The sequence below is a fragment of the Somniosus microcephalus genome, chromosome 14, assembly GCF_052327205.1.
Source record: "Somniosus microcephalus isolate GS21.2 chromosome 14, FLI_Smic_1.0, whole genome shotgun sequence".
NCBI lineage: Eukaryota > Metazoa > Chordata > Chondrichthyes > Squaliformes > Somniosidae > Somniosus > Somniosus microcephalus.
Genome location: NC_141000.1, coordinates 51042565 through 51057494, shown reverse-complemented (window position 1 = coordinate 51057494; position 14930 = coordinate 51042565). Strand labels below are relative to the sequence as shown.

At 41.4% G+C, this 14930-nt stretch overlaps 1 protein-coding gene and 1 long non-coding RNA gene across 2 annotated transcripts in view; one reads left to right on the top strand and one right to left on the bottom strand.

The window, feature by feature from the left end:
* LOC147107487 (interleukin-1 receptor accessory protein-like 1) overlaps window positions 1-14930 on the top strand; it is a 1486384-nt gene that overhangs the window by 508707 nt on the left and 962747 nt on the right. The gene's annotated exons all lie outside the window — the stretch shown is intronic.
* LOC147107489 (uncharacterized) lies at window positions 7196-13602 on the bottom strand. Its single transcript, XR_015080814.1, has 3 exons — window positions 13460-13602; window positions 10885-11007; window positions 7196-7971 (listed from the first exon to the last, which is right to left on the bottom strand). It is a non-coding gene; the product is annotated as an uncharacterized LOC147107489 (long non-coding RNA).

Sequence of the window (14930 nt, the reverse complement as noted above, 5' to 3'; positions counted from 1 at the left end):
GTAAGGCCATCAAAAGGCAAATGGAATCCTTGGTTTTGTATGTTGAAGTACAAAAAACATAAGGAAGAAGGTAATGTTGAAATTATACAAGACCTTAATTAGGCTGCAATTTGAGTATTGTGCACAATTGGGTATGCCATTAGGCCGGAATTTGCAGTTAGCAGTGAAAGAATGGCGCTAGGCGTTCGTTACACGTGCACTTGTGCATAAACTTTCTTTGGGCTCGTGCACTGGGAATCCTGTCAGCCAAACATACAAAAAGCACAGCGCGCTCTACAGGGCACCTGGGACCTGTGTGAACAGGACAAGTAACTGTGTATCTCCTTAACCAATCAGATTGAAGAATCGTTAATGAGCAGTGCCGAGTGTGAACCAGGAAGTGTAAGTTAGAACAGTGAATTCAATGTCAAATCCAGTACAGAAAGCAAAATAAAGAGAGAAAAATAAAGATCAGATTAAGAGAGAGATAAGAGACCAAAAGAAAAAGTAAAAAAAAACTTATTTAATTTTTTTTTACTTTTAAATCTCCAACAATAATTAAAATCTGAAGGAATGATACTCCACACTTGTAAAAGTTAATTTTCAGTGCCAGAGAGGTTGTTTGGTAGTAATTAAGACTTATCATGCTGTTAAAAGGGTACTTACACTGGAATGGACAAGCCCTAACTTTTTCTGGAAAGTTTAGTTCCTATATATCAGGTAAGTAATGGATCTTCACGCCATTCCATGTGTTTCAATGCTGAGTCTCGGTGAGATACTATTATTGCGCAACTTTTGGAGGAGTAGGGCATCTCGGACAGCAACTACCTGATTTCCACGTTTAACTGTGCATGTGCGGTCACCAAAAGTTGCTGTCCGATTTCCACATAAATATTGGGAAGCGCTGTTAGCCTCACCATTATTTCTACCATAACATCTGGCTCATTATAGGAAGAATTATAAAAGTAATGGAAAAGATGCAGCATGGATTCACTAGTGTGTTAACAAGAATGAGGGGTTATAGTTGAAAATAAAACTTTAGAAGTTAGGGCTTTTTCACCAAAGGTGAGAAGGTTAAACGATGACCTAATAGATGTAAGTTTTGCTAAGGTAAACAGTGAAGGATTGTTTTCACCGCTCAGTGACACAGTAAGGAGAGGGCACAAACTCAAGATAATCACAAAAAGAATTAAAGGGAAACTTTAGAAAATAAAGTCTTTGCACAGAGTGTGGTTAGAATGTGGAATTCTCTTAACACAAACTGTTGTTGAAGCAAAATCCATAATTACTTTAAAAGTGATTCATTAGTTTTTGAAAAGAGGAGTGTTAAAGGCTATGGGATGAGTAGGATACCTATAAAATGGGATTCTGGGTTTTATACACAGGGGCATAGAAAAGAAAATCAAGGTAAATACATTGAATTTGTACAAGTCATTGATTAGACCACAGTAGGAATATTACAGGCAGTTCTGGGTACCCTGTTACAGGAAATTTGTTAAAGCCGTGGAAAGGCTCAACAATGATTCCTTAAAATATTACCAGAAATGAAATGATCGAGTTATGAAGAAAGGCTTGAAATATTGGAGCTTTTTTTTTTCCAGAGAAGCTTAAGGGGGGATCTAATAGAAATTTTCAAAATTATAAAAGTTTTGAGAGTGTAAATAGTGTACGATTGCTTCCATTGGTTGTAAAATCGGAAGCAAAAGTATGTAGACTGAGGACTATCACTCAAGAATGAAGGAAAAATTCAAGGAAAATGTTTCCCACAAAGGGTTGTTACAATGTGGAAACCTTTACCACAAGTGACCATTAAAGCAGAGACTGTAAGATCATTTAAAAGGAACTGAATAAATATTTGAAGAATATAAAAAGATGGATCTCTGCAGTACAGTCAAGCAAGGCTCTCCAAAACTATAGTAGCTCACTACATGCTGCATAATGTTGCAATGCAGAAACAAATTACTATTTCTTGAAGTTGAAGAGGATGATGATGAAGAAGAAGGAGATGGCCCTCTATCTCCACAGCGGGAGGAAATTGCGCAGGAGGGAGAGGAGGTGCAGCAAGAGATCCATCAGTATGCAGCCAGAGAAAGGAGGCAGTATCTTATCGCTGATTGCTTTCAATAGGAAAAATATGTTATACAGGGAAATGAAAATCCTTCTCTCACAGCTGGCTGCGTTCACATCCTCAGTTGTCTCATTAAGACCTAGATTTCCAAAGGCATCTGTATCTTGCCTCAATAATAGAAATCTCACATTCTCGCATTTCATCTACTCAAATCCTCTAAGTTGCATTCATACAAAAAAATTAATTCTGAAGTCTTTGTAATCAAAAAATATATATTTTTCAGTATAATAATTTCAAACACTGGCTACTACTGCTTCTTACCATTTTGCCTATTCCTTTGCCTCTGTGAAGTGCCTTGTGATATTTTTCTACAATAAAGGTGCTCTATAAGTTCTAGTTGGTGTTGTTCTTAAATTCTTACTAACTTGTACTCCTAACCTCTTCCTTCTATGTGGTGCTCCCTGAGTGAAAGGACATTGAGAGATGGGTGACTGGGATATCGCCACTGGAGCGTTTGAAGACCGATCGAGACTCTTAGCTCAGTAAAGCTGCTCTCCCTGAGAATCCTGCTAATTAAATCCTTTCTGTTGCTATTTCAAGGGTACCCGGCCCAAGTTTGAAGGTGCCTCATTGCTGGCATTGAAGGGAGCCCTAAGGAGGTAGACTGATTGTTACTTTCATGAGAGATAGCAAGATCTATTCCCACACCCTGTAGTCCACTGGTGCTGAGCACTGGCTCTGAGGTGATACGAATCAGTGCGAGGGCAAATTGAATAGTCTCAATTAAATCTTGGAAGCCCTATGAAGGTGTCATGTTAAGGCTGACCATCAAGACATCTATTGCTATTGAGGCAATGGTAGCTGCCACTCTGGAAGCCACCACACTCCGGAAACATCACTGCCCTTAGTACCTCCTCCTGGAACCTTACTGCCATGGATATTTTCTGGACTGCTGCACTATCCAGGATGATCTGCACGGCTTGACAAACTTCCTTCACCTGTGTAGTGGAATTCTACCACTTATCCAAATATGTGGAAACTGTGTTCACTGCCGGCACATGGGATTGATGATCTCTAATTATTGCTCTATACCCATCTATATTTATCATATCATATGCTTCCCTATAATTAGGCTTGCCAACGCCTGCCTCCAACATAGGCAGTGCTGTGTGCTTGAATTTTCCCAGCTCTTGTCTGCAATTCTGATGACACCATGATACCCATCAGAGGCCTACTTGGTCTCTCACTCTCCCAGCTCCTGCTAACATCAGCCTTGTCACCACACTGGGTCCCACCAGAATATCCCTGTAGTTGTTAGCTTGACCCAACCCCTGAGCTGCACCTTATACTCAAGAAATAATAGAGTATTTATCAGCTAGCATCGGAAATGCCATTCGGGAATCCTGCCCCCAACTGAACAAAAGATGTGTTTCTAGCAGTGCCGTGAATCCAGTTTTAAATTGGTTAAGTGTTTTGAGCACTTTTAGGAGGCATATAGAAGCTTTGAAAGAATTAAAAACTACATACGTCTTAGGATCCCGATTTGCATAGATTAATAAGGCTGCTGCCTAATTTGGTGTGCCTAGGCCGCCCAGTGGAAGGCACCAAAGAAATATGGCTGTGGAGAGGGTTCAGGAGTAGGGGAACTGGCATCAGTCAAAAAAAAATAGCACTGGGGCCTGTAATACCAAAGCACAAGTCATGGAGGGGGCAAAGTTATTCTAGAGAGAAGCTCGGCATGGACTCGATGGGCCGAATGGCCGCCTTCCGTGCTGTAACCATTCTATGATTCTATATGATTCTGAGCTCACTCAACTGCATGATTATCCTGTTCAGTAGCAATCAGAGTGTAGAATTTCCACGGGCATTCCTGATCTCTGCTGTAACTTTGGTGGAAGATCAGTGGACATCCCGGATAAACAGTGAACACATAGAAACATAGAAGATAGGAGCAGGAGTAGGCCATTCAGCCCCTCGAGCCTGTTCTGCCATTTAATGAGATCATAGCTGATCATCCAAATTCAGTACCCTGTCCCTGCTTTCTCCCCATATCCCTTGATCCCTTTAGCCTTAAGAAATATATCTAACTCCTTCTTGAATGTATTTAATAAGTTGGCATCAACTGCCTTCTGTGGTAGAGAATTCCACAGGTTCACCTCTCTCTGGGTGAAGAAATTCCTCCTCATCTCAGTCTTAAATGGCTTACCCCTTATCCTTAGACTGTGACCCCTGGTTCTGGACTCCCCGGCCATCAGGAACATCCTTCCTGCATCTAGTCTATCTAGTCCTGTTAGAGTTTCAATGCGATCCTCTCTCATTCTTCTAAACTCTAGCGAATATAAGCCTAATCGACTCAATCTCTCTTCATACGTCATTCCTGCCATCCCAGGTATCAGTCTGGTGAATCTTCGCTGCACTCCCTCCATGGCAAGAACATCCTTCCACAGACATTTACGCCATTTCTCTGCAGTTTCCATTAATCCCCTGCCAAAATTACGGTGGGAAATTGGGAGAACCCCCATGGAAATTACTGTGTTGAAGAAAAGGAGTTTTTTTTTGTCTAAAGTTGTTCTGTTATCATCACTATAAATCTCAGTTGCTGTACAGAATGTTCTCAACTGCCAAAAAACTCAGTCTTTCCATTCCATGTTTCAAAGGGTGTTGTCCTTGCAACATGTTTTGGAAGAAATTCCCGACTCTCAGTTTTCAAATGTATACTGATTGCTTCAATTTGAATTCACTGATATCTCTTTGTTAAAGCTGAGAGCCCAGCTTTTCCAAGTCACATGAAAGTTCTGGCCACTTACTTCCAGGGAAAAAATGGGAAACTTCCCTTTAGGAAGCACAGATTGGCCTTCATAAAAATATAATTAAAGAATTCTTCCAGGTTTGCCAGTTACCTTCAGGGGTTTCAGGCAAAGGAACTTATGACAAGTAGAGAGGAATTTAAAGTTGAGTACAAGAGACTAAATTAATTTTTAGAGTTGCTATCTGATTTGATTTCTCGATTTTGTGTTGGGTACTACATACCAATTGCTTTTTTTCTCAACCTGTGTGGTTAGCAGAATTGTTTTTGGTTGGTTCAGTCCAGTCAATGAGATATATGAGCCTGTCTGCATGGTTACTGGCTGGTAATTATTTTGGCCAATCACAATTTTTTTTATTGAAGAATGCGTCACGCTTTTGAGATGTGACACTTTTGAGGTAGCTGTTTTAAAAAAAATAGATGATATATGCCTTCGTTAGTGAATTGGTAGAGACAATATAGGATCTAATAAAACATGTATAATGCCAGAAAGGAATATTCTCAACTGTGAAAGTGACCTTCAGAGGCTGTGAGGTACCTTTTAGCCATGCAAGTAAATAACTTAAGGAGGAGAGGACCTTTTGAGACATGTCAAGTGGATAAAACAGTGGGAAGTTTTTTCAGTCATACTGAGGATAAATATAGAGGAACTGAAAAGTGAGTTTCATAAATGGAAAAAAAAATTAAGGTGACAGCCTCAATGAAGACATGAGAAGATTCAGAGAAGATGCCAAGATGTTAAAAGATGTGAAAAGACTTGGGGCGTATGAGATATGTTGAAGGATTAGAAAAAGATAATGATGCATCTAATGTGTTTTATACGGTCCTTGCCCTTCAAAGGCAACATAGGAAACCATAAGAATAAGGTTCTCTAATTAAGGCAAAATTATAACCAGAGTCAGCTGTGTTAAATATGTGAGCTCTTGAATAGATAAGACTATCCTAATTATAGGTACCTTGCAAGTAACAATGGTTTGATTATTCATGCACATTTTAGGGAAATAGCATATGAATGCATAATGTACTTGTCTGAAAATCCTTTCTTCATTGTTTAGCAGAGGTGATAACCTATTTATTTTAAATAGTTGAAGGCATCTGCTAGAATAGTTTAGAGGATTTTTAAAGAAACATGTTAGCACATGCACAGAGTGTGATTTCAGGGTCCAGCAATTCATAATAATATACACATTTTAAAATAGTAAGGTACATTTTTTCATGGTCATCTCATCTGCATAACAATTCATACCTCCCTTTGCAGCTTTGGCCTCATGCAAGGAGCTAGCTTAATTTGGAGTGGGAAGCAAACTGGGTAATTGCTGTTAAGATGAAATTTGAAGGGAGGTGACCACTTAAAGGTAAGTGGTTGCATAGGGGGACAAAATTCTTGGAGCCTTTGGGAAAGCTTTAAAGACATTTCAACCCGGAGGAGAGAGAAAATAAGTGTCAGGCAAAAGTGAAATGGAAGAAAACTGAATGTGGAGGCACAAAGCCAAGACTGTGGAGCACAGCACAGCATGTGAATTTCTATTTCAGAGCCGGATGAGGTGGATATTAAGAATAAAAGACTTGCATTTATATAGCGCCATTCACAACCTCAGGATGTCCCAAAGCACTTTACAGCCAATGAAGTAGTTTTCAAGTGTAGTCACTGTTGTAATGTAGAAAACGCAGCAGCCAATTTGTGCACAGCAAGCTCCCACAAACAGCAATGTGATAATGACCAGATAATCTGTTTTAGCGATGTTGGTTGAGGGATAGACATTGGCCAGGACACCAGGGAGAGCGCCCCTGCTCTTTTTTTAAAGAGTGCCATGGGATCTTTTACATCCACCTGAGGGGGCAGATTGGGCCTCAGTGTTCCGTCTCATCCAAAAGACGGCAGCTCCGATAGTGCAGCACTCCCTCAGTACTGCACAGTCGGAGTGTCAGCCTCAATTTTGTGCTCAAGTCTTTGGAGTAGGAGGAGGATTGCACTGTTTAGGATATCCACAGTATGCTTCCTATAGGGCAGCATGCCTAAAATGGACATAAAGGTAAAGGCTGAAGTGACCTTCACAACCACTGGCAGTACCACGCTTGTGATAGAACTCAGCTACAGGTCAGATTACTACATGTAGCACAACACTGCCCCTGTTCTTCTGCTGATTTGAAGCTTATGCACACAGAATTCCTCAGACAAATCCAGGTAAATGCACTGTTACATTTTTGGGGTCTCTTTACTTTGCATTTACTCTGGATGTTTTTGACATCCATGTTTCAAATTACCCTGAGGTGAGTCATAGCTCCCTATGTTGAAGAGAGTATTTTCACTCGTCCAGATACCTAGGTAAAATTAGTAGGCTGTCCAAGTAGTGATTGCATCTACTGGTTTTATTGCACACCATCACCGGATATCCTTGTCATCATAAAGCGGAAGAATCACACTATACTAAACATTGATTTAAGCTTTAATTACCAAACAAATGTATTAAACAAGCAGATAGCAAACGCATAGTAGCAGTGACACAACAGTCAACATTTTTATAGTAGTTATTGGCTCCTCAAGTAGTAAAACTAATAAATAGTTCTCAGTTATTGTGCTAAACTATGATATAAATTTAGTTCTTGCAAAGAGGTTCAGTTCTTTTTCTCACCAACTACCAAAGCCATCTAGTCTGATTATCTTTGTTTTAAGGCTCCAGACAGATAGAAATGCTCAGGACTCAGTGCATTTAAATAAATATGTTAAATTGAAAAATGGTTGCCAATCAAATGTATATTTGAATGAATCACACAAGATGTTTGTATTTCAATTGAACAGCTTGGCTTCTCCCTTGAGCATCTGCCAGCCATAACCTGTTATTTGGCAATAAATGCATCAAAAATGAGCTGGAACATTCTTCTGTGAGTGAAGTTTTAACCCTTCATGTCACCCCAAGTTAAACCTTATACAAAAAAATTTCATTTTGTCACTTGCACCTTGGGGCTTTTGTATTTGCAGAAAAGCGGGTAACAGTGGATGGCCACCTTCCTCCTGTGGTGTAATGTCACCTGCCTGGCATCCTTCCATTGCAACTCCATATCTTCTTCCAGAAAGCGCAAGTAAAGAAGGATTCCCACGAGGAAACCCATTGTGCCACTATTGCGAATGTAACAAAGAGACAACAGTTGACGCAAAGATTTTTCACCACCTCAGTGAAAACAATAGTGACTTACATTTATATAGAGCTTAGTTTTAAGAAGGGTCTTAAAGGAGGGGAGGGAGATCAAAAGGCGCAAGGATTTAGGAAAGGAATTCTAGAGTGTTGGACCTCGGCAGCTCAAGACACAAACAAGATGTTGAGAAATATCCTCTTTAAGTTAGTACAAATCTTCCAAAGGGCTCTTTACATCTATAGAATTACATAGAATTTATAGCACAGAAGCATGCCATTGGGCCCAACTGGTCCATGCCTGCTTTTATGTTCCACACGAGCCTCCTCCCAACCCTATCAGCATTACCTGCTATTCCTTTCTCCTTCCTGTGTTTAGCTAGCTTTTCCTGAAATGCGTCTATGCTATTTGACTCAACTACTCCTTGTGGTTAGAGCCACTTCTGGCAATTACATGGTCTCAAACAACCCCGGAAAGCCACTTTATATGGGTAAATGCAAAAGAAATAGTGCTATACTGATGCAAACAGCAGAAAATTGCATGCATCCCAAAACCACATAATTTTGGCCTCATTGCATGAATCCACCAACAAACTGATGGGCACTTCTGGGGCCATTGAAAATTTTTACTGGCTATTGGATGGGTTGCTAAATGGTTATAGATCAATAATGAGTAACCCCATTTTCCAATAGGTTATGCCCCTTTATTAGTAGTAGCCAATCGTAAAAATCTATTTTGCTGTGGCTGAAGGCAGGCAACAAATTTGTATACGTTATCTTCCTGACTGTGATTATTTACAGCATCATGGCGACAAGGCTATCTGTCATTATTATTAAACATTTTGGGCTTCAGAATAGAAATGTGTCTCTATTCCTAGATTGTGGACATCGTCATTCCTAATATTGACTCATCCTGCACTCCTGGCAGGGAGCTATGTTCAAAAGGAACGCAGGTCAGAGAATCGACATTAGAGTGTTGTAGGCCCGTGTCCGATCTTTGCTCCCTTTGAATGTGGCTCACAGCTGGGTCCATAGTATCGACACATTTACTAGCTAATATTTTATTTACCAACATCTTTTGATGAACCGTGGCTTCAAAGATATCTAACGCAGTTATAACCAGAGGCACAGATGGGGGATGTGGATGAGAATTGACATAAGTTTGAACTGTTCTTGAAAATAAGTTAATGCATCATTTGCCCAAGAGAAACCAGGACAGGGTACTAAGTGGAACCATACTTTGCAGCTGTTCCTGGCTGGAGCCTGCTGAGAGCTGCAGTTTCTGCCACAACCTTGACAGTCAAGCTGATACTACAAAGGGCAGTAATTGTTAGTACTAATTCAGGCTGCAAACCTGTCACTCTACTTTCCTTTTGGGATATTTACATTTTCTGTGCATTTACTCCAGATAAGGTTTTACAATAGAATCTTTAAAAAGCCTGATGTTCACCTTTTTTTTATAGCCTCCTGAAGCTAGTCTTTGTCTGTGGGGCTGGATTTTCATGGAGTTCCATTCACAACGGTTCTCTAAAGTTTCTGCTGATCTTCTGCCAGAGTTATGGCCAGGGAGCGTGTTTAAGTGGAATTTATCAGCTTGCTTTGCAGCTTCCAGCTAAGGCCAACTCATCACTCTGCATGGCACGTACTCTAGTAGCAATGGGATAATGTGTAAGTGAACACTGATGCTGTGTTCCAGCCAAGGTTTGCTGTGTGGGCCCACTGCTGAAGAATACAGTTACCATTCCAAGTAACAGTAATTTTGTTCTTCTAGCAGTACTCTTCAAGCTAGAGTGGAAAGGAAAGGAAGGACAGGACATTTGGTATTGAATAATAAGGTGTGTGTCCCCTGCCCTCCAGCATCATCTCTTTTTTAAAGGCAACACTGTACTGCCCGACTGTCTCACCACATGAAAAATGACCACGCAGTATAACATCTAGATGGAAGATCCAGGCCCTAACCTTAATAGTCCTGTATGTCTTCATGGTGCACATTTAGAAAGAGCTCATGACCTATATTTAAGCACAGGTCTTTTCTAACATTTTCTATCAACCTCCTTTCCAGGGTCAGATTCATTCTAAAGAGGTCCTTTGTAACTGCTTCCATGCAGGGCTGAGAGACTGATGTCTATCATCTATGGCCATAAATAGTATCCTTTGTTTTAAAATCCAATTAATTCTACTGGCTTTCCAGTACACTAACGTAAGATCTCTCACTCCATTCTGTTCCCAGATGCACGATTTGTCAAATGGCATAACTTGCTGGAGCCGTACCAGTGACCTTAAATGATATTTTGTCACAATTGGGAATAAAGTACATGGTTTCTGCTGTCTATGACCTTGAAATGCTGCAGCCTGTCTGATCACGTTGGAACAGATGGTACCTAATTTGAAATAGCTGATATTAAACAGAAGTGAAGCACTGGAATTAATTGAATTGTAACCAAATCAAAATATATATGGAAAAGATAAGTCTAAAATTCTGAAAAGGGATATATTGATGAAGTGCTCAGTGACAGATAAAACAGAAGTTTCATATTCCTTTTAAGACATGAAGAGAAATACATATTTTGATTTTAAGGTTTGAATGTATTTTGCAAATTAAATATAATATTCCAGACTCTTGAGTTTTCCTTTTAAAATTTATGCCTCATTTAAATTTTTCTTCCTTTTCTTAAGTTCCCCACAACAAACACCAAGAGGGTGGTATGGAGCCTAGTCCCAGCCCTCGCCAATTGCCACTCTGTAGATGATTTGCTGTCGGCCGTTTTTGCACTACCATCCAAGACCAATTTAACCCCCATTGTCTTTTTAAACTCTTTTAGGAATTACATTTTGAGAAAACTGTGACATAGGTGTGGGTTAAGGATGGGAGTAAAAGTAGGTAGATGTGCATAAATCACCATGTACTATGGGGCTCACGAATCTGTTGCAATTTTCTGTCCTCTTGATGGTAACAAATGTGATACATCAAACATGTGGAGGCCAAAATGTAGCCCTGGCAGTGTGGCAGGTAGAGTGCTGCTCTGTGAAAGAAAATAAAGGAAGATTTGCATTTATATAATGTCTTTCACAGCCTCAGGACATCCCAAAGTGCTTTACAGCCAATGAAGTACTTTTGAAGTGGAGTCATTGTTGTAATGTAGGAAACACAGCAGCCAATTTGAGCACATAAAGGTCCCACAAGCAGCAGTGCGATAATATTGGCCAGGACACCAGGGAGAACTTCCGTGCTCTTCTTGTAAAAGATCCCATGGTACTATTTTCAATCACATGAGAGGGCAGGCAGGGCCTCGTGTATCATCTGAAAGACAGCACAGCTCTCCCTCAGTGTCAGCCTAGATTTTGTGCTCTGGAGTGGGACTTGAACCCACAACCTTCTGACTCAGAGGCAAGAGTGCTACCACTGAACTTGTGCCATAATGTGAGGTTAGTCACTTTGCATATTATCGCAGTGTTGCAGGGGGGCACGGTGGCATAGTGGTTAGCACTGTTGCCTCACAGCGCCAGGGACCCGGGTTCAAATCTGGTCTCGGGCGACTGTCTGTGTGGAGTTTGCACATTCTCCCTGTGTCTGCGTGGGTTTCCTCCGGGTGCTCCGGTTTCCTCCCACAGTCCAAAGATGTGCAGGTTAGGTTGATTTGGCTATGATAAATTGACCCTTAGTGTTAGGGGATTAAATACGTGGGGTTACGGGGATAGGGTGGGATATGTGTCGGTGCAGGCTCGATGGGCCGAAATGGCCTCTATCTGCACTGTGGGGATTCTGTGATTCTGTGATTCTGTGATACTCAGAGCATAATACATTAGTGAACCAGATGGGTTTTTATGACAATCTGGTATTTTCATGGTCACCATTATTAATACTAGCTTTCTATTCCAGATTTAAACTGAATTTAAATTCCCCGGTTGCCATGGTGGGATTTGAACTCATGTCTCCAGATCATTAATCTAGACCTCTGGATTACTAGTCCAGTACCCTAACCACTATTCTACTGTACCCCATACCCTGTTCTTATTCTGAAAATCCTGCCCATTGACCCAAATATGTTTCCTGTATATCAAGTAATCTATGCAGGGAACATTGTGTTATTATTCAAATGAATGACCTCAAGAAATTATGCTATAAATGCAGTGGTCTTAGCATCCCATGCCATCATTTTGATGAGACCACTTAATTGTCACCATAAAAACAAATGGGTGAAGTTAAAGAAATGGGGGTGAATTTCCAAGGTGGCCTTCTCGATCGCCCGCTGTAACTTTGGCGGAAGAGCCACAGAAACTCTGGGAAAACAGTTTACCTCATTTTTATGGTTTTCCGGCAAAGTTACAGTGGTCCAGACCATTGGTGGGCAGTTACCATGGGAGAACCCTCACGGACATTCACCATCAAATTCCTTTATGACACTGCTATTTAAAAAATAATTAAATTGATTTTTCTTCAACTTCACATACAGAGCAAAAAACACTTTGCAGATTGTATTATTTCCCAATACCTCACCATTATACTGGCCAGTTCTGCATGTGCAGTTGCTCACAGAACAATGCTGATTGTTCTCCAGAGTTGATCTCTTGGAATATCTTGGACAAACGATCCAGGTTTCCAGAACTGGACACTGAACCTTTGGTTGACATCCCACGTATCGTTAGAAAATGAAAGCTTTACTACAATACCCATACTGGCCTATGATCAATAACTTCAAGTGGATGCTCCACAAACTCCAGCTGAGAGTCTGAAGCTTCTCTGCAAGGATGTTCCAGAGGCCTTAATCAATAGCTTCAAACCTCCTCATGGGTATCCCAGAGACTTTAGTAAATGACTACTGGCCACCCTGGACAGATATTCATTCATGATTAGAAGACTGGATACATTCCTCTAGGTCATGTAGTTTAGTTCTGAGCAACACAAGCACTTTGCTAACCCAAGCTCACAAGATAAAATCTTACTGATGTTTAGTTTAAAGGGGCTAGAGTCAAGCTATTACTTATTTTTATCCCAGTAGAACTATTCCTGTTTCAACTTCCAGGTGTAGAGTTTCTGCTTTGGGTGTAATTGCCGATTCCTGCGCAAATTGCATCCAAAATTGCGCCCATTTTGAAAAGTGTTTTTTTCCCCATGAGTTTCCGCACAAAACCATTTGCATATTGTTGAACGCAAAATCTGCGATTGAACCAATGCAATGGGGCAGCGATTAAAATGTAATTTAAAAAAAAACGGACTCTGCTTTAAGAAATATTCTGTGATATATTTAAGTGTGGTAATTTGGTAAAGTCTGATTAATACAGCTGAAAATGGGTTTACCACAAAAAATAAACATTTTTAATAAGTGTTCAGTCCACCACCTGTGAGTAACCCGATTTTAAATTGCTGAAAGTAACTATAAAAAAATACAGAACTATTTTCTAGTTAGTTTGGAGTACAGTAGTCAGTTCCTGAGTGAATTAAAAAAAAATCATTCCAAACCTTTCAAAACGTACCTATTGGTCCTTGTGCCCAAAGGATCCAGCTTAATCTTTAGAGACTCCTCGAAGCCCTGCAAACGAGCGCAATTAGCGGAAACCCCCAATGGTGATTAACTCACCCTGGGGCGTGGCTAGTTTTGTGGGCTGGGCCTGCTTCTAGCGCGATGTTTTTAAAACTAATCTAAAAGTTCGTGGAAACTCGAGTTGCACCAAATACAATTTGCGCTTAAAATTGCGCGATATTTTGCAGCGGTTACACCGATATCGGGGAAATTGCGCTGAAAAAACTAGCAAAATCGAGTGGAAACTCCAGTCCCAAATTTTTTTTAAATGGTGAAGTTTACTTATATCTGCTCATGATTTTACAGGTGAATATATAGGTGAGATATTAGAACCATTATGTGTCTAATGTTATAAGCATATAAATGATGGATGGTGTATTTTAATAGTGACTCCTTTCTGTCCTCAGCAACTAGTATTTTGATTGAATTATAGAAAAAACACTTGCTTTTTTTAAACACCTGTGACTAAGTGCACTATTGATTCTTGTATGGGGCTTGCGGTGTGCAAACATCAATTGTGCAGTCAGTCCGATGAACTGGGACTGTGCCTATTGACTGTGGAGGCAGGGAAGTCCCTTCTCCCCATTACCAGCTGTGCAACAAGAACTGCTGAAAATTCCTGGCAATAAATTGAAACATGTTTTTGCATTTTTAATGTTGGGATTTGAAAGCTCACTTAAAGGAAACACGACGTCAGTCCCTGCACTCCACCTTTTATCATTTGCTGTTAATAAGGGAATTCTGCTGCCAATGCTATTGATAATGGAAAGAAAGAACTTGCATTTCTCTGAGTTTAGGTATTTACAGCTTTAGAAATAAAGGCCTAGAAATTCAGTGGCCTGCGCCACCCGTTAGCGCCCTAAGAGGGCACTTAGTGGGTTTTGCGCCACTGGCCACGCCTCCCGCTAAATTTAGCGGGACGTTAATGGCGGCGCTAGCCGTTAGCGCTGCGCCGCTACCGATGACGTCATCGGTGTGCACAGCGCCCCGCTACCGCCCCGATCGCGAAATTTAGTAGCGCCCCCTGCTTTAACGCTGGCCGCAATTTGCGACCGGTTCAGGGGGGCCTACCTGCGGCGGTAGAGGCGCTGAGGTGCGGGGCAGCCATTTTTTTTGCTGGCCGCCTGCCAGCACCTCTCCGCGCTGCCGTCCCCGGCCTCCCGAGCTCCCCCCGCCCCGCCCCGCCCCGCCCCGCGGAGTGCTGGCTGTGTCCCAAGAGCCGGGCTCTTTTGCTGGCACTCGCGCTCTTCGAGCGCGCTGCAGCAGGCCCCTCCCCTTTAAGAAGGGGAGGAAGGCATGCAGTACCACAGCGCGCCGTGCCGCAGCATGTGGCGCTACGGCACGTTGCGCTGCGATTTTCAGTTGCAGCTCCCCAAGAGGGATGCGGGGCGCCTCGAGTAGCGCCGCGCTTCCGTCTGGGGCGC